The sequence below is a fragment of the Alosa pseudoharengus genome, unplaced genomic scaffold (genome assembly GCF_046254945.1).
Source record: "Alosa pseudoharengus isolate Yale_2024_CS ecotype anadromous, Long Island Sound unplaced genomic scaffold, YU_APseudo_1.1 YU_APseudo_1.1_scf_16, whole genome shotgun sequence".
Taxonomy (NCBI): domain Eukaryota; kingdom Metazoa; phylum Chordata; class Actinopteri; order Clupeiformes; family Clupeidae; genus Alosa; species Alosa pseudoharengus.
Genome location: NW_027468630.1, coordinates 89,810 through 105,869, shown reverse-complemented (window position 1 = coordinate 105,869; position 16,060 = coordinate 89,810). Strand labels below are relative to the sequence as shown.

The 16,060-nt window shown below is 41.9% G+C and overlaps 61 non-coding genes across 61 annotated transcripts; all 61 read left to right on the top strand.

Annotated features, from left to right (window-relative positions):
- The first annotated feature begins 1,209 nt into the window (after positions 1-1,209).
- Positions 1,210-1,282, top strand: trnav-aac (transfer RNA valine (anticodon AAC)). The gene has a single exon. It is a non-coding gene; the product is annotated as a tRNA-Val (tRNA).
- A 109-nt stretch (positions 1,283-1,391) lies between these two features.
- trnav-cac (transfer RNA valine (anticodon CAC)) lies at positions 1,392-1,464 on the top strand. The gene has a single exon. It is a non-coding gene; the product is annotated as a tRNA-Val (tRNA).
- A 110-nt stretch (positions 1,465-1,574) lies between these two features.
- trnav-aac (transfer RNA valine (anticodon AAC)) lies at positions 1,575-1,647 on the top strand. The gene has a single exon. It is a non-coding gene; the product is annotated as a tRNA-Val (tRNA).
- Positions 1,648-1,756: 109 nt separating this feature from the next.
- On the top strand, positions 1,757-1,829 carry trnav-cac (transfer RNA valine (anticodon CAC)). Its single transcript has one exon. It is a non-coding gene; the product is annotated as a tRNA-Val (tRNA).
- Positions 1,830-1,939: 110 nt separating this feature from the next.
- trnav-uac (transfer RNA valine (anticodon UAC)) lies at positions 1,940-2,012 on the top strand. Its single transcript has one exon. It is a non-coding gene; the product is annotated as a tRNA-Val (tRNA).
- Positions 2,013-2,122: 110 nt separating this feature from the next.
- On the top strand, positions 2,123-2,195 carry trnav-cac (transfer RNA valine (anticodon CAC)). The gene has a single exon. It is a non-coding gene; the product is annotated as a tRNA-Val (tRNA).
- A 110-nt stretch (positions 2,196-2,305) lies between these two features.
- On the top strand, positions 2,306-2,378 carry trnav-aac (transfer RNA valine (anticodon AAC)). Its single transcript has one exon. It is a non-coding gene; the product is annotated as a tRNA-Val (tRNA).
- Positions 2,379-2,487: 109 nt separating this feature from the next.
- Positions 2,488-2,560, top strand: trnav-cac (transfer RNA valine (anticodon CAC)). Its single transcript has one exon. It is a non-coding gene; the product is annotated as a tRNA-Val (tRNA).
- A 110-nt stretch (positions 2,561-2,670) lies between these two features.
- On the top strand, positions 2,671-2,743 carry trnav-aac (transfer RNA valine (anticodon AAC)). Its single transcript has one exon. It is a non-coding gene; the product is annotated as a tRNA-Val (tRNA).
- A 110-nt stretch (positions 2,744-2,853) lies between these two features.
- trnav-uac (transfer RNA valine (anticodon UAC)) lies at positions 2,854-2,926 on the top strand. Its single transcript has one exon. It is a non-coding gene; the product is annotated as a tRNA-Val (tRNA).
- Positions 2,927-3,036: 110 nt separating this feature from the next.
- On the top strand, positions 3,037-3,109 carry trnav-cac (transfer RNA valine (anticodon CAC)). The gene has a single exon. It is a non-coding gene; the product is annotated as a tRNA-Val (tRNA).
- A 110-nt stretch (positions 3,110-3,219) lies between these two features.
- trnav-aac (transfer RNA valine (anticodon AAC)) lies at positions 3,220-3,292 on the top strand. Its single transcript has one exon. It is a non-coding gene; the product is annotated as a tRNA-Val (tRNA).
- A 3,880-nt stretch (positions 3,293-7,172) lies between these two features.
- Positions 7,173-7,245, top strand: trnav-aac (transfer RNA valine (anticodon AAC)). The gene has a single exon. It is a non-coding gene; the product is annotated as a tRNA-Val (tRNA).
- Positions 7,246-7,354: 109 nt separating this feature from the next.
- On the top strand, positions 7,355-7,427 carry trnav-cac (transfer RNA valine (anticodon CAC)). Its single transcript has one exon. It is a non-coding gene; the product is annotated as a tRNA-Val (tRNA).
- Positions 7,428-7,537: 110 nt separating this feature from the next.
- trnav-aac (transfer RNA valine (anticodon AAC)) lies at positions 7,538-7,610 on the top strand. The gene has a single exon. It is a non-coding gene; the product is annotated as a tRNA-Val (tRNA).
- Positions 7,611-7,719: 109 nt separating this feature from the next.
- trnav-cac (transfer RNA valine (anticodon CAC)) lies at positions 7,720-7,792 on the top strand. Its single transcript has one exon. It is a non-coding gene; the product is annotated as a tRNA-Val (tRNA).
- Positions 7,793-7,902: 110 nt separating this feature from the next.
- On the top strand, positions 7,903-7,975 carry trnav-cac (transfer RNA valine (anticodon CAC)). Its single transcript has one exon. It is a non-coding gene; the product is annotated as a tRNA-Val (tRNA).
- Positions 7,976-8,085: 110 nt separating this feature from the next.
- On the top strand, positions 8,086-8,158 carry trnav-aac (transfer RNA valine (anticodon AAC)). The gene has a single exon. It is a non-coding gene; the product is annotated as a tRNA-Val (tRNA).
- Positions 8,159-8,267: 109 nt separating this feature from the next.
- trnav-cac (transfer RNA valine (anticodon CAC)) lies at positions 8,268-8,340 on the top strand. Its single transcript has one exon. It is a non-coding gene; the product is annotated as a tRNA-Val (tRNA).
- Positions 8,341-8,450: 110 nt separating this feature from the next.
- Positions 8,451-8,523, top strand: trnav-cac (transfer RNA valine (anticodon CAC)). Its single transcript has one exon. It is a non-coding gene; the product is annotated as a tRNA-Val (tRNA).
- Positions 8,524-8,633: 110 nt separating this feature from the next.
- On the top strand, positions 8,634-8,706 carry trnav-aac (transfer RNA valine (anticodon AAC)). The gene has a single exon. It is a non-coding gene; the product is annotated as a tRNA-Val (tRNA).
- Positions 8,707-8,815: 109 nt separating this feature from the next.
- Positions 8,816-8,888, top strand: trnav-cac (transfer RNA valine (anticodon CAC)). Its single transcript has one exon. It is a non-coding gene; the product is annotated as a tRNA-Val (tRNA).
- Positions 8,889-8,998: 110 nt separating this feature from the next.
- Positions 8,999-9,071, top strand: trnav-uac (transfer RNA valine (anticodon UAC)). The gene has a single exon. It is a non-coding gene; the product is annotated as a tRNA-Val (tRNA).
- A 110-nt stretch (positions 9,072-9,181) lies between these two features.
- Positions 9,182-9,254, top strand: trnav-cac (transfer RNA valine (anticodon CAC)). The gene has a single exon. It is a non-coding gene; the product is annotated as a tRNA-Val (tRNA).
- A 110-nt stretch (positions 9,255-9,364) lies between these two features.
- trnav-aac (transfer RNA valine (anticodon AAC)) lies at positions 9,365-9,437 on the top strand. The gene has a single exon. It is a non-coding gene; the product is annotated as a tRNA-Val (tRNA).
- A 110-nt stretch (positions 9,438-9,547) lies between these two features.
- On the top strand, positions 9,548-9,620 carry trnav-cac (transfer RNA valine (anticodon CAC)). The gene has a single exon. It is a non-coding gene; the product is annotated as a tRNA-Val (tRNA).
- A 110-nt stretch (positions 9,621-9,730) lies between these two features.
- On the top strand, positions 9,731-9,803 carry trnav-uac (transfer RNA valine (anticodon UAC)). The gene has a single exon. It is a non-coding gene; the product is annotated as a tRNA-Val (tRNA).
- Positions 9,804-9,913: 110 nt separating this feature from the next.
- On the top strand, positions 9,914-9,986 carry trnav-cac (transfer RNA valine (anticodon CAC)). Its single transcript has one exon. It is a non-coding gene; the product is annotated as a tRNA-Val (tRNA).
- A 110-nt stretch (positions 9,987-10,096) lies between these two features.
- Positions 10,097-10,169, top strand: trnav-aac (transfer RNA valine (anticodon AAC)). Its single transcript has one exon. It is a non-coding gene; the product is annotated as a tRNA-Val (tRNA).
- A 110-nt stretch (positions 10,170-10,279) lies between these two features.
- trnav-cac (transfer RNA valine (anticodon CAC)) lies at positions 10,280-10,352 on the top strand. The gene has a single exon. It is a non-coding gene; the product is annotated as a tRNA-Val (tRNA).
- Positions 10,353-10,462: 110 nt separating this feature from the next.
- Positions 10,463-10,535, top strand: trnav-cac (transfer RNA valine (anticodon CAC)). The gene has a single exon. It is a non-coding gene; the product is annotated as a tRNA-Val (tRNA).
- A 110-nt stretch (positions 10,536-10,645) lies between these two features.
- Positions 10,646-10,718, top strand: trnav-aac (transfer RNA valine (anticodon AAC)). The gene has a single exon. It is a non-coding gene; the product is annotated as a tRNA-Val (tRNA).
- A 109-nt stretch (positions 10,719-10,827) lies between these two features.
- On the top strand, positions 10,828-10,900 carry trnav-cac (transfer RNA valine (anticodon CAC)). Its single transcript has one exon. It is a non-coding gene; the product is annotated as a tRNA-Val (tRNA).
- A 110-nt stretch (positions 10,901-11,010) lies between these two features.
- On the top strand, positions 11,011-11,083 carry trnav-cac (transfer RNA valine (anticodon CAC)). Its single transcript has one exon. It is a non-coding gene; the product is annotated as a tRNA-Val (tRNA).
- A 110-nt stretch (positions 11,084-11,193) lies between these two features.
- Positions 11,194-11,266, top strand: trnav-aac (transfer RNA valine (anticodon AAC)). Its single transcript has one exon. It is a non-coding gene; the product is annotated as a tRNA-Val (tRNA).
- Positions 11,267-11,375: 109 nt separating this feature from the next.
- trnav-cac (transfer RNA valine (anticodon CAC)) lies at positions 11,376-11,448 on the top strand. The gene has a single exon. It is a non-coding gene; the product is annotated as a tRNA-Val (tRNA).
- Positions 11,449-11,558: 110 nt separating this feature from the next.
- trnav-uac (transfer RNA valine (anticodon UAC)) lies at positions 11,559-11,631 on the top strand. Its single transcript has one exon. It is a non-coding gene; the product is annotated as a tRNA-Val (tRNA).
- A 110-nt stretch (positions 11,632-11,741) lies between these two features.
- On the top strand, positions 11,742-11,814 carry trnav-cac (transfer RNA valine (anticodon CAC)). The gene has a single exon. It is a non-coding gene; the product is annotated as a tRNA-Val (tRNA).
- A 110-nt stretch (positions 11,815-11,924) lies between these two features.
- trnav-aac (transfer RNA valine (anticodon AAC)) lies at positions 11,925-11,997 on the top strand. The gene has a single exon. It is a non-coding gene; the product is annotated as a tRNA-Val (tRNA).
- Positions 11,998-12,107: 110 nt separating this feature from the next.
- On the top strand, positions 12,108-12,180 carry trnav-cac (transfer RNA valine (anticodon CAC)). The gene has a single exon. It is a non-coding gene; the product is annotated as a tRNA-Val (tRNA).
- A 110-nt stretch (positions 12,181-12,290) lies between these two features.
- On the top strand, positions 12,291-12,363 carry trnav-uac (transfer RNA valine (anticodon UAC)). The gene has a single exon. It is a non-coding gene; the product is annotated as a tRNA-Val (tRNA).
- A 110-nt stretch (positions 12,364-12,473) lies between these two features.
- Positions 12,474-12,546, top strand: trnav-cac (transfer RNA valine (anticodon CAC)). The gene has a single exon. It is a non-coding gene; the product is annotated as a tRNA-Val (tRNA).
- Positions 12,547-12,656: 110 nt separating this feature from the next.
- On the top strand, positions 12,657-12,729 carry trnav-aac (transfer RNA valine (anticodon AAC)). Its single transcript has one exon. It is a non-coding gene; the product is annotated as a tRNA-Val (tRNA).
- A 110-nt stretch (positions 12,730-12,839) lies between these two features.
- Positions 12,840-12,912, top strand: trnav-cac (transfer RNA valine (anticodon CAC)). The gene has a single exon. It is a non-coding gene; the product is annotated as a tRNA-Val (tRNA).
- A 110-nt stretch (positions 12,913-13,022) lies between these two features.
- On the top strand, positions 13,023-13,095 carry trnav-aac (transfer RNA valine (anticodon AAC)). Its single transcript has one exon. It is a non-coding gene; the product is annotated as a tRNA-Val (tRNA).
- A 109-nt stretch (positions 13,096-13,204) lies between these two features.
- Positions 13,205-13,277, top strand: trnav-aac (transfer RNA valine (anticodon AAC)). The gene has a single exon. It is a non-coding gene; the product is annotated as a tRNA-Val (tRNA).
- A 110-nt stretch (positions 13,278-13,387) lies between these two features.
- trnav-cac (transfer RNA valine (anticodon CAC)) lies at positions 13,388-13,460 on the top strand. Its single transcript has one exon. It is a non-coding gene; the product is annotated as a tRNA-Val (tRNA).
- A 110-nt stretch (positions 13,461-13,570) lies between these two features.
- On the top strand, positions 13,571-13,643 carry trnav-aac (transfer RNA valine (anticodon AAC)). The gene has a single exon. It is a non-coding gene; the product is annotated as a tRNA-Val (tRNA).
- Positions 13,644-13,752: 109 nt separating this feature from the next.
- trnav-cac (transfer RNA valine (anticodon CAC)) lies at positions 13,753-13,825 on the top strand. Its single transcript has one exon. It is a non-coding gene; the product is annotated as a tRNA-Val (tRNA).
- Positions 13,826-13,935: 110 nt separating this feature from the next.
- trnav-aac (transfer RNA valine (anticodon AAC)) lies at positions 13,936-14,008 on the top strand. The gene has a single exon. It is a non-coding gene; the product is annotated as a tRNA-Val (tRNA).
- Positions 14,009-14,118: 110 nt separating this feature from the next.
- trnav-uac (transfer RNA valine (anticodon UAC)) lies at positions 14,119-14,191 on the top strand. Its single transcript has one exon. It is a non-coding gene; the product is annotated as a tRNA-Val (tRNA).
- A 107-nt stretch (positions 14,192-14,298) lies between these two features.
- Positions 14,299-14,374, top strand: trnav-cac (transfer RNA valine (anticodon CAC)). The gene has a single exon. It is a non-coding gene; the product is annotated as a tRNA-Val (tRNA).
- A 110-nt stretch (positions 14,375-14,484) lies between these two features.
- trnav-aac (transfer RNA valine (anticodon AAC)) lies at positions 14,485-14,557 on the top strand. The gene has a single exon. It is a non-coding gene; the product is annotated as a tRNA-Val (tRNA).
- A 110-nt stretch (positions 14,558-14,667) lies between these two features.
- trnav-cac (transfer RNA valine (anticodon CAC)) lies at positions 14,668-14,740 on the top strand. Its single transcript has one exon. It is a non-coding gene; the product is annotated as a tRNA-Val (tRNA).
- Positions 14,741-14,850: 110 nt separating this feature from the next.
- On the top strand, positions 14,851-14,923 carry trnav-aac (transfer RNA valine (anticodon AAC)). Its single transcript has one exon. It is a non-coding gene; the product is annotated as a tRNA-Val (tRNA).
- Positions 14,924-15,032: 109 nt separating this feature from the next.
- Positions 15,033-15,105, top strand: trnav-cac (transfer RNA valine (anticodon CAC)). The gene has a single exon. It is a non-coding gene; the product is annotated as a tRNA-Val (tRNA).
- A 110-nt stretch (positions 15,106-15,215) lies between these two features.
- trnav-aac (transfer RNA valine (anticodon AAC)) lies at positions 15,216-15,288 on the top strand. Its single transcript has one exon. It is a non-coding gene; the product is annotated as a tRNA-Val (tRNA).
- Positions 15,289-15,398: 110 nt separating this feature from the next.
- On the top strand, positions 15,399-15,471 carry trnav-cac (transfer RNA valine (anticodon CAC)). The gene has a single exon. It is a non-coding gene; the product is annotated as a tRNA-Val (tRNA).
- A 110-nt stretch (positions 15,472-15,581) lies between these two features.
- Positions 15,582-15,654, top strand: trnav-aac (transfer RNA valine (anticodon AAC)). The gene has a single exon. It is a non-coding gene; the product is annotated as a tRNA-Val (tRNA).
- Positions 15,655-15,763: 109 nt separating this feature from the next.
- trnav-cac (transfer RNA valine (anticodon CAC)) lies at positions 15,764-15,836 on the top strand. The gene has a single exon. It is a non-coding gene; the product is annotated as a tRNA-Val (tRNA).
- A 110-nt stretch (positions 15,837-15,946) lies between these two features.
- trnav-uac (transfer RNA valine (anticodon UAC)) lies at positions 15,947-16,019 on the top strand. Its single transcript has one exon. It is a non-coding gene; the product is annotated as a tRNA-Val (tRNA).
- Positions 16,020-16,060: the final 41 nt, after the last annotated feature.

Genomic DNA, 16,060 nt, shown 5'->3' with positions numbered 1-16,060 from the left:
AACTTTCTACGAGGAAAAGACAAACAATTTAAATCACACCATACAGAATCCATTTTGAAGACACACACAGATCCCTGGAGTTGTAATAATAGCCCATCACTATTAGTTTGATAGTGGTGTACTCATTAACACACGTTAAAAAATCAGGTGTTCTGTTTACATATCTAAAGCATACTTAGACCTCGAATTTGGACTCCACACTGTAGTAAATACATCTAGAGGGTCTAAACATGCTAGCCAGATTATCGGATGAGGGCTTAAATACATTTACAGAGACCCCCAGCCCTCGTAAAAGTAGTAAACAAAGATAGTCCATTCATTCATCACTGTTTTTAGCATGGAATTCCCGGTTGACATGTTTACACTTCAAAAGCATGTTTACACCTCAAATTCCAACTCCAAACTGTTGTAACACCATCTCTATGGTCTTAAGAAGTGAGCTAGGGTGTCTGATCACGTTTTTAAAGTATTTCCAGTGATCGTCAGGTCTTTACAGTGGCGATTGGTAGCTCATTCATTTTCAATGCTTTTAGCTGCTAGCATGCTAATCGTGGTTGATATTCTAACGCATCTAAAGCATATTTGCACTTTACATTTCGAGTCCACACAGTAGCAGTACATTCTCCAAGGTCTCAACATGTAAAACCAATAGTCTGATCGCATTTTAAACGCATTTCAGAGAGATCGAACCTAGCTACTTGAATGTAAACAAGCGGTGCTAGCCTAGCCAATTTAGTGTCAGTACGGCGCTAACAAGATATTATCACGTAAAATCATGAATATCAGACAAAGTATCCAAAAATATACAGAGTTTCATTCATTGGATAGCACGTAATTAGACCAAACTTACCTGAGAGTAAAAAGTCAGTCCGATATCTGTCATCGGTAACGCCGACCACAACAAACGATTCAAAGATGGCTGCCAATATTTTTTAAAAAGCAGCTCAACAGCGCAACAGCGCCAAAATGCGTAGTGGACAAAAGCATATTGCATCCGTAGTGTTAAGAACTACCATAGAGAATGAATGGGAAAAGTTAAGAAAGTTAAGCTTAACTATCCACGGCTCCCGCGGGAGAGGTCCCCAGTTCGAAACTGGGTGGAAACAATTTCTTATTTGAAAGGATCGATCTGAATTACTGCATCTCAAAATGTCTTCTACTAGAATTTGACTTGCCAAAAGTCATGGAGGTGACTTCTTCCTTCAGGATGTTTCCATAGTGTAGTGGTTATCACGTTCGCCTAACACGCGAAAGGTCCCCAGTTCGAAACTGGGTGGAAACAGATTCTTATTTGGAAGGATCTTGCATTTAGCTTAATATTTCTATCTTATGATGTCTTCAACTAGAGTTTGACTTGTCAAAAGTAATCGAGGTGACCTTTTTTTCAGGATGTTTCCATAGTGTAGAGGTTATCACGTTCGCCTCACACGCGAAAGGTCCCCAGTTCGAAACTGGGTGGAAACTATTTCTTATTTGAAAGGATCTTGCATTGATCTGAATTACTGCATCTCAAAATGTCTTCTACTAGAATTTGACTTGCCAAAAGTCATGGAGGTGACTTCTTCCTTCAGGATGTTTCCATAGTGTAGTGGTTATCACGTTCGCCTAACACGCGAAAGGTCCCCAGTTCGAAACTGGGTGGAAACAGATTCTTATTTGGAAGGATCTTGCATTTAGCTTAATATTTCTATCTTATGATGTCTTCAACTAGAGTTTGACTTGTCAAAAGTAATCGAGGTGACCTTTTTTTCAGGATGTTTCCATAGTGTAGTTGTTATCACGTTCGCCTCACACGCGGAAGGTCCCCAGTTCGAAACTGGGTGGAAACAATTTCTTATTTGGAAGGATCTTGCATTGATCTGAATTACTGCATCTCAAAATGTCTTCTACTAGAATTTGACTTGCCAAAAGTCATGGAGGTGACTTCTTCCTTCAGGATGTTTCCATAGTGTAGTGGTTATCACGTTCGCTTTACACGCGAAAGGTCCCCAGTTCGAAACTGGGTGGAAACAGATTCTTATTTGGAGGGATCTTGCAATGATCTGAAGTACTGCATCTCAAAAAGTCTTTTACTAGAATTTGACTTGCCAAATGTCACAGAGGTGACTTCTTCCTTCAAGTTGTTTCCATAGTGTAGTGGTTATCACGTTCGCATCACACGCGAAAGGTCCCCAGTTCGAAACTGGGTGGAAACAAATTCTTATTCGGAAGGATCTTGCATTGATCTGAATTACTGCATCTCAAAATGTCTTCTACTAGAATTTGACTTGCCAAAAGTCATGGAGGTGACTTCTTCCTTCAGGATGTTTCCATAGTGTAGTGGTTATCACGTTCGCCTAACACGCGAAAGGTCCCCAGTTCGAAACTGGGTGGAAACAGATTCTTATTTGGAAGGATCTTGCATTTAGCTTAATATTTCTATCTTATGATGTCTTCAACTAGAGTTTGACTTGTCAAAAGTAATCGAGGTGACCTTTTTTTCAGGATGTTTCCATAGTGTAGTGGTTATCACGTTCGCCTCACACGCGAAAGGTCCCCAGTTCGAAACTGGGTGGAAACAAATTCTTATTTGGAAGGATCTTGCATTGATCTGAATTACTGCATCTCAAAATGTCTTCTACTAGAATTTGACTTGCCAAAAGTCACGGAGGTGACTTCTTCCTTCAGGATGTTTCCATAGTGTAGTGGTTATCACGTTCGCCTAACACGCGAAAGGTCCCCAGTTCGAAACTGGGTGGAAACAATTTCTTATTTGGAAGGATCTTGCATTGATCTGAATTACTGCATCTCAAAATGTCTTCTACTAGAATTTGACTTGCCAAAAGTCATGGAGGTGACTTCTTCCTTCAGGATGTTTCCATAGTGTAGTGGTTATCACGTTCGCTTTACACGCGAAAGGTCCCCAGTTCGAAACTGGGTGGAAACAGATTCTTATTTGGAGGGATCTTGCAATGATCTGAAGTACTGCATCTCAAAAAGTCTTTTACTAGAATTTGACTTGCCAAATGTCACAGAGGTGACTTCTTCCTTCAAGTTGTTTCCATAGTGTAGTGGTTATCACGTTCGCCTCACACGCGAAAGGTCCCCAGTTCGAAACTGGGTGGAAACAAATTCTTATTTGGAAGGATCTTGCATTGATCTGAATTACTGCATCTCAAAATGTCTTCTACTAGAATTTGACTTGCCAAAAGTCACGGAGGTGACTTCTTCCTTCAGGATGTTTCCATAGTGTAGTGGTTATCATGTTCGCCTAACACGCGAAAGGTCCCCAGTTCGAAACTGGGTGGAAACAAATTCTTATTTGGAAGGATCTTGCATTGATCTGAATTACTGCATCTCAAAATGTCTTCTACTAGAATTTGACTTGCCAAATGTCACAGAGGTGACTTCTTCCTTCAGGGTGTTTCCATAGTGTAGTGGTTATCACGTTCGCCTCACACGCGGGGGCCAGCCGTGTATAGGTGTAACGGAGAAACAGCCAATCAGATTGAAGCTTTATTCTGCCCTGTGCATATCATTATCTATTTTATTATTTAATTATTTACTTGAAAGGCACGGGTTCGAATCCCGTCAGAAACATTATGAAATATGAAAAAAATGAGTGGAAGGCATTGGAAATAATTATTCTTTAAATAAATGTTCAACTGCAAATGTAAAATATAACTTAATATTTTATATAATTTGTTTTTGATGGAAGAAATGCTGCTCCTTCAGCACAGTACAATACTGCAATAATAATAATAATAATTATAATAATAATAATAATAATAATAATATAATGCAACATTGCAGAGGAGAGTACTTTTCCAGTTATTCTCTTATTTTTTGTTTAATTATCATTAATGTCTTCCAGAAGAAAAAAGAAAGGCAATGTGTAGTATTTCAGAAGAAAGGTTCCATTTTATTTGTGAACAAGTTATAAATTACAGATAGTAAACAGTTATGAACAACATTGGTTAAAAAAAACAGCATTCTGTGTGTGTGTGTGTGCGTGCGTGACAGGCAGTGTGTGCACGTGTGTGTCTAAGCCTGTGTGCGTGTGAAGGTGTGCGTGACAGCGTGTGTGTGAGTGTGTGATAAAATCATCTCTAAAAAGTAATACAAGTTGTTAAATTAAATAATTAAGTTATGGTTATGGGATTTTGCAGACGCCTTTGTCCAAAGTGACACACACATAAAAAAACAACATAATATTTAAAATTTAACAGGGAACAGATTAGAATGTTGGTCAAACTATAATAAGGAGAATAATAATACTAAACAACAATGTCAATTCAATCAATAGCCTAATAAAATAAGTCATGAAAATGAGGGAAAAAGCAAAAATAAACAATAATGTCCATTCAATCAATAATATAAAACAACAATGGCATGGTAAGACTATAAAAAGGATTATATTAAGTGATACAAAACATTACAGAACATTGGAGAACAGCATTCTATGACTAAATGAACACCAGCTGAAGAAGGCAAAGTGTGTGTGTGTGTGTGTGTGTGTGTGTGTGTGTGTGTGTGTGTGTGTGTGTGTGTGTGTGTGTGTGTGTGTGTGTGTGTGCCTGTGTGCGTGTGGGTCGGCTGCTGCTAGACGATACACTTAGACACTGCTGCTGGGCGATACACTGATACTGCTGCTGGCCCTGAGTCTGCTACTGCTGGACGATACACTGCCGATGCTGCTGGGTCCTGGGTGCGCTGCTGTCATTGCTGATGCTGCTGGGCCCTGGGTCAGCTACTGCTGGACGATACACTGCCGATGCTGCTGGGCCCTGGGTCGGCTGCTGTCAGACGATACCCCGCCACTGCTAAACCCGCCACTGCTGAACCCGCCACTGCTGAACCGGCCGCTGCTGTCAGACGATACACCGCCACTGCTGAACCCGCCACTGCTGACAGACGATACACCACCACTGCTAAACCCGCCACTGCTGACAGACGATACACCGCCACTGCTGCTGGGCTGTGGGTCCACTACTGCTGGACGATACACTGCCGATGCTGCTGGGCCCTGGGTCGACTGCTGTCAGACGATACACCGCCACTGCTGAACCCGCCACTGCTGACAGACGATACACCGCCACTGCTGCTGGGCTGTGGGTCAGCTACTGCTGGACGATACACTGTCGATGCTGCTGGGCCCTGGGTCGACTGCTGTCAGACGATACACCGCCACTGCTGCTGGGCTGTGGGTCAGCTACTGCTGGACGATACGTTGCCGATGCTGCTGGGCCCTGGGTCAGCTACTGTTGGACGATACGTTGCCGATGCTGCTGGGCCCTGGGTCAGCTGCTGTCAGACGATACCCCGCCACTGCTAAACCCGCCACTGCTGTCAGACGATACACCACCACTGCTGAACCCGCCACTGCTGAACCGGCCGCTGCTGTCAGACGATACGCCGCCACTGCTGAACCCACCGCTGCTGAACCGGCCGCTGCTGTCAGACGATACACCGCCACTGCTGCTGGGCTGTGGGTCAGCTGCTGCTGTACGATACGTTGCCGATGCTGCTGGGTTCTGGGTCGACCCTGCTGAGCCCGTCTGCAGTGCCTGGTCAAGGTGCCACCACAGTCCTCTCTGTCTCCCTCCGTGTTCTGACGGGCCTGTGCAAATAATTAAATGTCACCATTTATGTACAGTCCTTAAAGCGGGTAACTGAATATGACCACAGCGTTGTGCAAAAACATTTGACCTACCATTGGGAGAGTATCCTTTGATTTAGCTCACACAGCTGTATCGGCGCCCGACCCATCATCCTACGCACATCACGCTTTGGGGTCGCCTTCTTTCAGTGCCACTGTGTCCCTTGCCTCCATGCACACCCTGTCCACCCTCTTGATCTTCTAGGTAGTGCTCCCCTTCTGGAGGTACTCAAGGGCCAGTTCTGCTGCAGTGGAGAGCCACAGGGTCAGTTGGGAGGACGAGGACTCAAACCTAAAGGGGGACACAGACGCAACTTTCTATGAGGAAAAGACAAACAATTTAAATCACACCATATGGAATCCATTTTGAAGACACACACAGATCCCTGGAGTTGTAATAATAGGCTATCACTATTAGTTTGATAGTGGTGTAGTCATTAACACACATAAAAAAATCAGGTGTTCAGTTTACATATCTAAAGCATACTTAGACTTAGAATTTCGATTTCACAATGTAGTAAAAACATCTAGAGGGTCTAAACATGCTAGCCAGATTATCGGATGAGGGCTTAAATACATTTACAGAGACCCCCAGCCCTCGTAAAAGTAGTAAACAAAGATAGTCCATTCATTCATCACTGTTTTTAGCATGGAATTCCCGGTTGACATGTTTACACTTCAAAAGCATGTTTACACCTCAACTCCAAACTGTTGTAACACCATCTCTATGGTCTTAAGAAGTGAGCTAGGGTGTCTGATCACGTTTTTAAAGTATTTCCAGTGATCGTCAGGTCTTTACAGTGGCGATTGGTAGCTCATTCATTTTCAATGCTTTTAGCTGCTAGCATGCTAATCGTGGTTGATATTCTAACGCATCTAAAGCATATTTGCACTTTACATTTCGAGTCCACACAGTAGCAGTACATTCTCCAAGGTCTCAACATGTAAAACCAATAGTCTGATCGCATTTTAAACGCATTTCAGAGAGATCGAACCTAGCTACTTGAATGTAAACAAGCGGTGCTAGCCTAGCCAATTGGTGGCATAGAATTAGTGTCAGTACGGCGCTAACAAGATATTATCACGTAAAATCATGAATATCAGACAAAGTATCCAAAAATATACAGAGTTTCATTCATTGGATAGCAGGTAATTAGCCCAAACTTACCTGAGAGTAAAAAGTCAGTCCGATATCTGTCATCGGTAACGCCGACCACAACAAACGATTCAAAGATGGCTGCCAATATTTTTTAAAAAGCAGCTCAACAGCGCAACAGCGCCAAAATGCGTAGTGGACAAAAGCATATTGCATCCGTAGTGTTAAGAACTACCATAGAGAATGAATGGGAAAAGTTAAGAAAGTTAAGCTTAACTATCCACGGCTCCCGCGCGGGAGGTCCCCAGTTCAAAACTGGGTGGAAACAATTTCTTATTTGAAAGGATCTTGCATTGATCTGAATTACTGCATCTCAAAATGTCTTCTACTAGAATTTGACTTGCCAAAAGTCATGGAGGTGACTTCTTCCTTCAGGATGTTTCCATAGTGTAGTGGTTATCACGTTCGCCTAACACGCGAAAGGTCCCCAGTTCGAAACTGGGTGGAAACAGATTCTTATTTGGAAGGATCTTGCATTTAGCTTAATATTTCTATCTTATGATGTCTTCAACTAGAGTTTGACTTGTCAAAAGTAATCGAGGTGACCTTTTTTTCAGGATGTTTCCATAGTGTAGAGGTTATCACGTTCGCCTCACACGCGAAAGGTCCCCAGTTCGAAACTGGGTGGAAACTATTTCTTATTTGAAAGGATCTTGCATTGATCTGAATTACTGCATCTCAAAATGTCTTCTACTAGAATTTGACTTGCCAAAAGTCATGGAGGTGACTTCTTCCTTCAGGATGTTTCCATAGTGTAGTGGTTATCACGTTCGCCTAACACGCGAAAGGTCCCCAGTTCGAAACTGGGTGGAAACAGATTCTTATTTGGAAGGATCTTGCATTTAGCTTAATATTTCTATCTTATGATGTCTTCAACTAGAGTTTGACTTGTCAAAAGTAATCGAGGTGACCTTTTTTTCAGGATGTTTCCATAGTGTAGTGGTTATCACGTTCGCCTCACACGCGAAAGGTCCCCAGTTCGAAACTGGGTGGAAACAAATTCTTATTTGGAAGGATCTTCCATTGATCTGAATTACTGCATCTCAAAATGTCTTCTACTAGAATTTGACTTGCCAAATGTCACAGAGGTGACTTCTTCCTTCAGGCTGTTTCCATAGTGTAGTGGTTATCACGTTCGCCTCACACGCGAAAGGTCCCCAGTTCGAAACTGGGTGGAAACAATTTCTTATTTGAAAGGATCTTGCATTGATCTAAATTACTGCATCTCAAAATGTCTTCTACTAGAATTTGACTTGCCAAAAGTCATGGAGGTGACTTCTTCCTTAAGGATGTTTCCATAGTGTAGTGGTTATCACGTTCGCCTAACACGCGAAAGGTCCCCAGTTCGAAACTGGGTGGAAACAGATTCTTATTTGGAAGGATCTTGCATTTAGCTTAATATTTCTATCTTATGATGTCTTCAACTAGAGTTTGACTTGTCAAAAGTAATCGAGGTGACCTTTTTTTCAGGATGTTTCCATAGTGTAGTGGTTATCATGTTCGCCTCACACGCGAAAGGTCCCCAGTTCGAAACTGGGTGGAAACAGATTCTTATTTGGAGGGATCTTGCAATGATCTGAAGTACTGCATCTCAAAAAGTCTTTTACTAGAATTTGACTTGCCAAATGTCACAGAGGTGACTTCTTCCTTCAAGTTGTTTCCATAGTGTAGTGGTTATCACGTTCGCCTCACACGCGAAAGTTCCCCAGTTCGAAACTGGGTGGAAACAAATTCTTATTCGGAAGGATCTTGCATTGATCTGAATTACTGCATCTCAAAATGTCTTCTACTAGAATTCGACTTGCCAAAAGTCATGGAGGTGACTTCTTCCTTCAGGATGTTTCCATAGTGTAGTGGTTATCACGTTCGCCTAACACGCGAAAGGTCCCCAGTTCGAAACTGGGTGGAAACAGATTCTTATTTGGAAGGATCTTGCATTTAGCTTAATATTTCTATCTTATGATGTCTTCAACTAGAGTTTGACTTGTCAAAAGTAATCGAGGTGACCTTTTTTTCAGGATGTTTCCATAGTGTAGTGGTTATCACGTTCGCCTCACACGCGAAAGGTCCCCAGTTCGAAACTGGGTGGAAACAATTTCTTATTTGGAAGGATCTTGCATTGATCTGAATTACTGCATCTCAAAATGTCTTCTACTAGAATTTGACTTGCCAAAAGTCATGGAGGTGACTTCTTCCTTCAGGATGTTTCCATAGTGTAGTGGTTATCACGTTCGCTTTACACGCGAAAGGTCCCCAGTTCGAAACTGGGTGGAAACAGATTCTTATTTGGAGGGATCTTGCAATGATCTGAAGTACTGCATCTCAAAAAGTCTTTTACTAGAATTTGACTTGCCAAATGTCACAGAGGTGACTTCTTCCTTCAAGTTGTTTCCATAGTGTAGTGGTTATCACGTTCGCCTCACACGCGAAAGGTCCCCAGTTCGAAACTGGGTGGAAACAAATTCTTATTCGGAAGGATCTTGCATTGATCTGAATTACTGCATCTCAAAATGTCTTCTACTAGAATTTGACTTGCCAAAAGTCACGGAGGTGACTTCTTCCTTCAGGATGTTTCCATAGTGTAGTGGTTATCACGTTCGCCTAACACGCGAAAGGTCCCCAGTTCGAAACTGGGTGGAAACAATTTCTTATTTGGAAGGATCTTGCATTGATCTGAATTACTGCATCTCAAAATGTCTTCTACTAGAATTTGACTTGCCAAATGTCACAGAGGTGACTTCTTCCTTCAGGGTGTTTCCATAGTGTAGTGGTTATCACGTTCGCCTCACACGCGAAAGGTCCCCAGTTCGAAACTGGGTGGAAACAATTTCTTATTTGAAAGGATCTTGCATTGATCTGAATTACTGCATCTCAAAATGTCTTCTACTAGAATTTGACTTGCCAAAAGTCATGGAGGTGACTTCTTCCTTCAGGATGTTTCCATAGTGTAGTGGTTATCACGTTCGCTTTACACGCGAAAGGTCCCCAGTTCGAAACTGGGTGGAAACAGATTCTTATTTGGAGGGATCTTGCAATGATCTGAAGTACTGCATCTCAAAAAGTCTTTTACTAGAATTTGACTTGCCAAATGTCACAGAGGTGACTTCTTCCTTCAAGTTGTTTCCATAGTGTAGTGGTTATCACGTTCGCCTCACACGCGAAAGGTCCCCAGTTCGAAACTGGGTGGAAACAAATTCTTATTCGGAAGGATCTTGCATTGATCTGAATTACTGCATCTCAATATGTCTTCTACTAGAATTTGACTTGCCAAAAGTCACGGAGGTGACTTCTTCCTTCAGGATGTTTCCATAGTGTAGTGGTTATCACGTTTGCCTAACACGCGAAAGGTCCCCAGTTCGAAACTGGGTGGAAACAATTTCTTATTTGGAAGGATCTTGCATTGATCTGAATTACTGCATCTCAAAATGTCTTCTACTAGAATTTGACTTGCCAAATGTCACAGAGGTGACTTCTTCCTTCAGGGTGTTTCCATAGTGTAGTGGTTATCACGTTCGCCTCACAAGCGAAAGGTCCCCAGTTTGAAACTGGGTGGAAACAATTTCTTATTTGAAAGGATCTTGCATTGATCTGAATTACTGCATCTCAAAATGTCTTCTACTAGAATTTGACTTGCCAAAAGTCATGGAGGTGACTTCTTCCTTCAGGCTGTTTCCATAGTGTAGTGGTTATCACGTTCGCCTCACACGCGAAAGGTCCCCAGTTTGAAACTGGGTGGAAACAATTTCTTATTTGAAAGGATCTTGCATTGATCTAAATTACTGCATCTCAAAATGTCTTCTACTAGAATTTGACTTGCCAAAAGTCATGGAGGTGACTTCTTCCTTAAGGATGTTTCCATAGTGTAGTGGTTATCACGTTCGCCTAACACGCGAAAGGTCCCCAGTTCGAAACTGGGTGGAAACAGATTCTTATTTGGAAGGATCTTGCATTTAGCTTAATATTTCTATCTTATGATGTCTTCAACTAGAGTTTGACTTGTCAAAAGTAATCGAGGTGACCTTTTTTTCAGGATGTTTCCATAGTGTAGTGGTTATCATGTTCGCCTCACACGCGAAAGGTCCCCAGTTCGAAACTGGGTGGAAACAGATTCTTATTTGGAGGGATCTTGCAATGATCTGAAGTACTGCATCTCAAAAAGTCTTTTACTAGAATTTGACTTGCCAAATGTCACAGAGGTGACTTCTTCCTTCAAGTTGTTTCCATAGTGTAGTGGTTATCACGTTCGCCTCACACGCGAAAGTTCCCCAGTTCGAAACTGGGTGGAAACAAATTCTTATTCGGAAGGATCTTGCATTGATCTGAATTACTGCATCTCAAAATGTCTTCTACTAGAATTTGACTTGCCAAAAGTCATGGAGGTGACTTCTTCCTTCAGGATGTTTCCATAGTGTAGTGGTTATCACGTTCGCCTAACACGCGAAAGGTCCCCAGTTCGAAACTGGGTGGAAACAGATTCTTATTTGGAAGGATCTTGCATTTAGCTTAATATTTCTATCTTATGATGTCTTCAACTAGAGTTTGACTTGTCAAAAGTAATCGAGGTGACCTTTTTTTCAGGATGTTTCCATAGTGTAGTGGTTATCACGTTCGCCTCACACGCGAAAGGTCCCCAGTTCGAAACTGGGTGGAAACAATTTCTTATTTGGAAGGATCTTGCATTGATCTGAATTACTGCATCTCAAAATGTCTTCTACTAGAATTTGACTTGCCAAAAGTCATGGAGGTGACTTCTTCCTTCAGGATGTTTCCATAGTGTAGTGGTTATCACGTTCGCTTTACACGCGAAAGGTCCCCAGTTCGAAACTGGGTGGAAACAGATTCTTATTTGGAGGGATCTTGCAATGATCTGAAGTACTGCATCTCAAAAAGTCTTTTACTAGAATTTGACTTGCCAAATGTCACAGAGGTGACTTCTTCCTTCAAGTTGTTTCCATAGTGTAGTGGTTATCACGTTCGCCTCACACGCGAAAGGTCCCCAGTTCGAAACTGGGTGGAAACAAATTCTTATTCGGAAGGATCTTGCATTGATCTGAATTACTGCATCTCAAAATGTCTTCTACTAGAATTTGACTTGCCAAAAGTCACGGAGGTGACTTCTTCCTTCAGGATGTTTCCATAGTGTAGTGGTTATCACGTTCGCCTAACACGCGAAAGGTCCCCAGTTCGAAACTGGGTGGAAACAATTTCTTATTTGGAAGGATCTTGCATTGATCTGAATTACTGCATCTCAAAATGTCTTCTACTAGAATTTGACTTGCCAAATGTCACAGAGGTGACTTCTTTCTTCAGGGTGTTTCCATAGTGTAGTGGTTATCACGTTCGCCTCACACGCGAAAGGTCCCCAGTTCGAAACTGGGTGGAAACAATTTCTTATTTGAAAGGATCTTGCATTGATCTGAATTACTGCATCTCAAAATGTCTTCTACTAGAATTTGACTTGCCAAAAGTCATGGAGGTGACTTCTTCCTTCAGGATGTTTCCATAGTGTAGTGGTTATCACGTTCGCTTTACACGCGAAAGGTCCCCAGTTCGAAACTGGGTGGAAACAGATTCTTATTTGGAGGGATCTTGCAATGATCTGAAGTACTGCATCTCAAAAAGTCTTTTACTAGAATTTGACTTGCCAAATGTCACAGAGGTGACTTCTTCCTTCAAGTTGTTTCCATAGTGTAGTGGTTATCACGTTCGCCTCACACGCGAAAGGTCCCCAGTTCGAAACTGGGTGGAAACAAATTCTTATTCGGAAGGATCTTGCATTGATCTGAATTACTGCATCTCAATATGTCTTCTACTAGAATTTGACTTGCCAAAAGTCACGGAGGTGACTTCTTCCTTCAGGATGTTTCCATAGTGTAGTGGTTATCACGTTTGCCTAACACGCGAAAGGTCCCCAGTTCGAAACTGGGTGGAAACAATTTCTTATTTGGAAGGATCTTGCATTGATCTGAATTACTGCATCTCAAAATGTCTTCTACTAGAATTTGACTTGCCAAATGTCACAGAGGTGACTTCTTCCTTCAGGGTGTTTCCATAGTGTAGTGGTTATCACGTTCGCCTCACACGCGAAAGGTCCCCAGTTTGAAACTGGGTGGAAACAATTTCTTATTTGAAAGGATCTTGCATTGATCTGAATTACTGCATCTCAAAATGTCTTCTACTAGAATTTGACTTGCCAAAAGTCATGGAGGTGACTTCTTCCTTCAGGATGTTTCCATAGTGTAGTGGTTATCACGTTCGCCTAACACGCGAAAGGTCCCCAGTTCGAAACTGGGTGGAAACAGATTCTTATTTGGAAGGATCTTGCATTTAGCTTAATATTTCTATCTTATGATGTCTTCAACTAGAGTTTGACTTGTCAAAAGTAATCGAGGTGACCTTTTTTTCAGGATGTTTCCATAGTGTAGTGGTTATCACGTTCGCTTAACACGCGAAAGGTCCCCAGTTCGAAACTGGGTGGAAAAAAATTCTTATTTGGAAGGATCTTCCATTGATCTGAATTACTGCATCTCAAAATGTCTTCTACTAGAATTTGACTTGCCAAATGTCACAGAGGTGACTTCTTCCTTCAGGCTGTTTCCATAGTGTAGTGGTTATCACGTTCGCCTCACACGCGAAAGGTCCCCAGTTCGAAACTGGGTGGAAACAATTTCTTATTTGAAAGGATCTTGCATTGATCTGAATTACTGCATCTCAAAATGTCTTCTACTAGAATTTGACTTGCCAAAAGTCATGGAGGTGACTTCTTCCTTAAGGATGTTTCCATAGTGTAGTGGTTATCACGTTCGCCTAACACGCGAAAGGTCCCCAGTTCGAAACTGGGTGGAAACAGATTCTTATTTGGAAGGATCTTGCATTTAGCTTAATATTTCTATCTTATGATGTCTTCAACTAGAGTTTGACTTGTCAAAAGTAATCGAGGTGACCTTTTTTTCAGGATGTTTCCATAGTGTAGTGGTTATCACGTTCGCCTCACACGCGAAAGGTCCCCAGTTCGAAACTGGGTGGAAACAAATTCTTATTTGGAAGGATCTTGCATTGATCTGAATTACTGCATCTCAAAATGTCTTCTACTAGAATTTGACTTGCCAAAAGTCACGGAGGTGACTTCTTCCTTCAGGATGTTTCCATAGTGTAGTGGTTATCACGTTCGCCTAACACGCGAAAGGTCCCCAGTTCGAAACTGGGTGGAAACAATTTCTTATTTGGAAGGATCTTGCATTGATCTGAATTACTGCATCTCAAAATGTCTTCTACTAGAATTTGACTTGCCAAAAGTCATGGAGGTGACTTCTTCCTTCAGGATGTTTCCATAGTGTAGTGGTTATCACGTTCGCTTTACACGCGAAAGGTCCCCAGTTCGAAACTGGGTGGAAACAGATTCTTATTTGGAGGGATCTTGCAATGATCTGAAGTACTGCATCTCAAAAAGTCTTTTACTAGAATTTGACTTGCCAAATGTCACAGAGGTGACTTCTTCCTTCAAGTTTTTTCCATAGTGTAGTGGTTATCACGTTCGCCTCACACGCGAAAGGTCCCCAGTTCGAAACTGGGTGGAAACAAATTCTTATTTGGAAGGATCTTGCATTGATCTGAATTACTGCATCTCAAAATGTCTTCTACTAGAATTTGACTTGCCAAAAGTCACGGAGGTGACTTCTTCCTTCAGGATGTTTCCATAGTGTAGTGGTTATCACGTTCGCCTAACACGCGGAAGGTCCCCAGTTCGAAACTGGGTGGAAACAAATTCTTATTTGGAAGGATCTTGCATTGATCTGAATTACTGCATCTCAAAATGTCTTCTACTAGAATTTGACTTGCCAAATGTCACAGAGGTGACTTCTTCCTTCAGGGTGTTTCCATAGTGTAGTGGTTATCACGTTCGCCTCACACGCGAAAGGTCCCCAGTTCGAAACTGGGTGGAAACAATTTCTTATTTGAAAGGATCTTGCATTGATCTGAATTACTGCATCTCAAAATGTCTTCTACTAGAATTTGACTTGCCAAAAGTCATGGAGGTGACTTCTTCCTTCAGGATGTTTCCATAGTGTAGTGGTTATCACGTTCGCCTAACACGCGAAAGGTCCCCAGTTCGAAACTGGGTGGAAACAGATACTTATTTGGAAGGATCTTGCATTTAGCTTAATATTTCTATCTTATGATGTCTTCAACTAGAGTTTGACTTGTCAAAAGTAATCGAGGTGACCTTTTTTTCAGGATGTTTCCATAGTGTAGTGGTTATCACGTTCGCCTCACACGCGAAAGGTCCCCAGTTCGAAACTGGGTGGAAACAAATTCTTATTTGGAAGGATCTTGCATTGATCTGAATTACTGCATCTCAAAATGTCTTCTACTAGAATTTGACTTGCCAAAAGTCACGGAGGTGACTTCTTCCTTCAGGATGTTTCCATAGTGTAGTGGTTATCACGTTCGCCTAACACGCGAAAGGTCCCCAGTTCGAAACTGGGTGGAAACAATTTCTTATTTGGAAGGATCTTGCATTGATCTGAATTACTGCATCTCAAAATGTCTTCTACTAGAATTTGACTTGCCAAATGTCACAGAGGTGACTTCTTCCTTCAGGCTGTTTCCATAGTGTAGTGGTTATCACGTTCGCCTCACACGCGAAAGGTCCCCAGTTCGAAACTGGGTGGAAACAATTTCTTATTTGAAAGGATCTTGCATTGATCTAAATTACTGCATCTCAAAATGTCTTCTACTAGAATTTGACTTGCCAAAAGTCATGGAGGTGACTTCTTCCTTAAGGATGTTTCCATAGTGTAGTGGTTATCACGTTCGCCTAACACGCGAAAGGTCCCCAGTTCGAAACTGGGTGGAAACATATTCTTATTTGGAAGGATCTTGCATTTAGCTTAATATTTCTATCTTATGATGTCTTCAACTAGAGTTTGACTTGTCAAAAGTAATCGAGGTGACCTTTTTTTCAGGATGTTTCCATAGTGTAGTGGTTATCACGTTCGCCTCACACGCGAAAGGTCCCCAGTTCGAAACTGGGTGGAAACAAATTCTTATTTGGAAGGATCTTGCATTGATCTGAATTACTGCATCTCAAAATGTCTTCTACTAGAATTTGACTTGCCAAAAGTCATGGAGGTGACTTCTTCCTTCAGGATGTTTCCATAGTGTAGTGGTTATCACGTTCGCTTTACACGCGAAAGGTCCCCAGTTCGAAACTGGGTGGAAACAGATTCTTATTTGGAGGGATCTTGCAATGATCTGAAGTACTG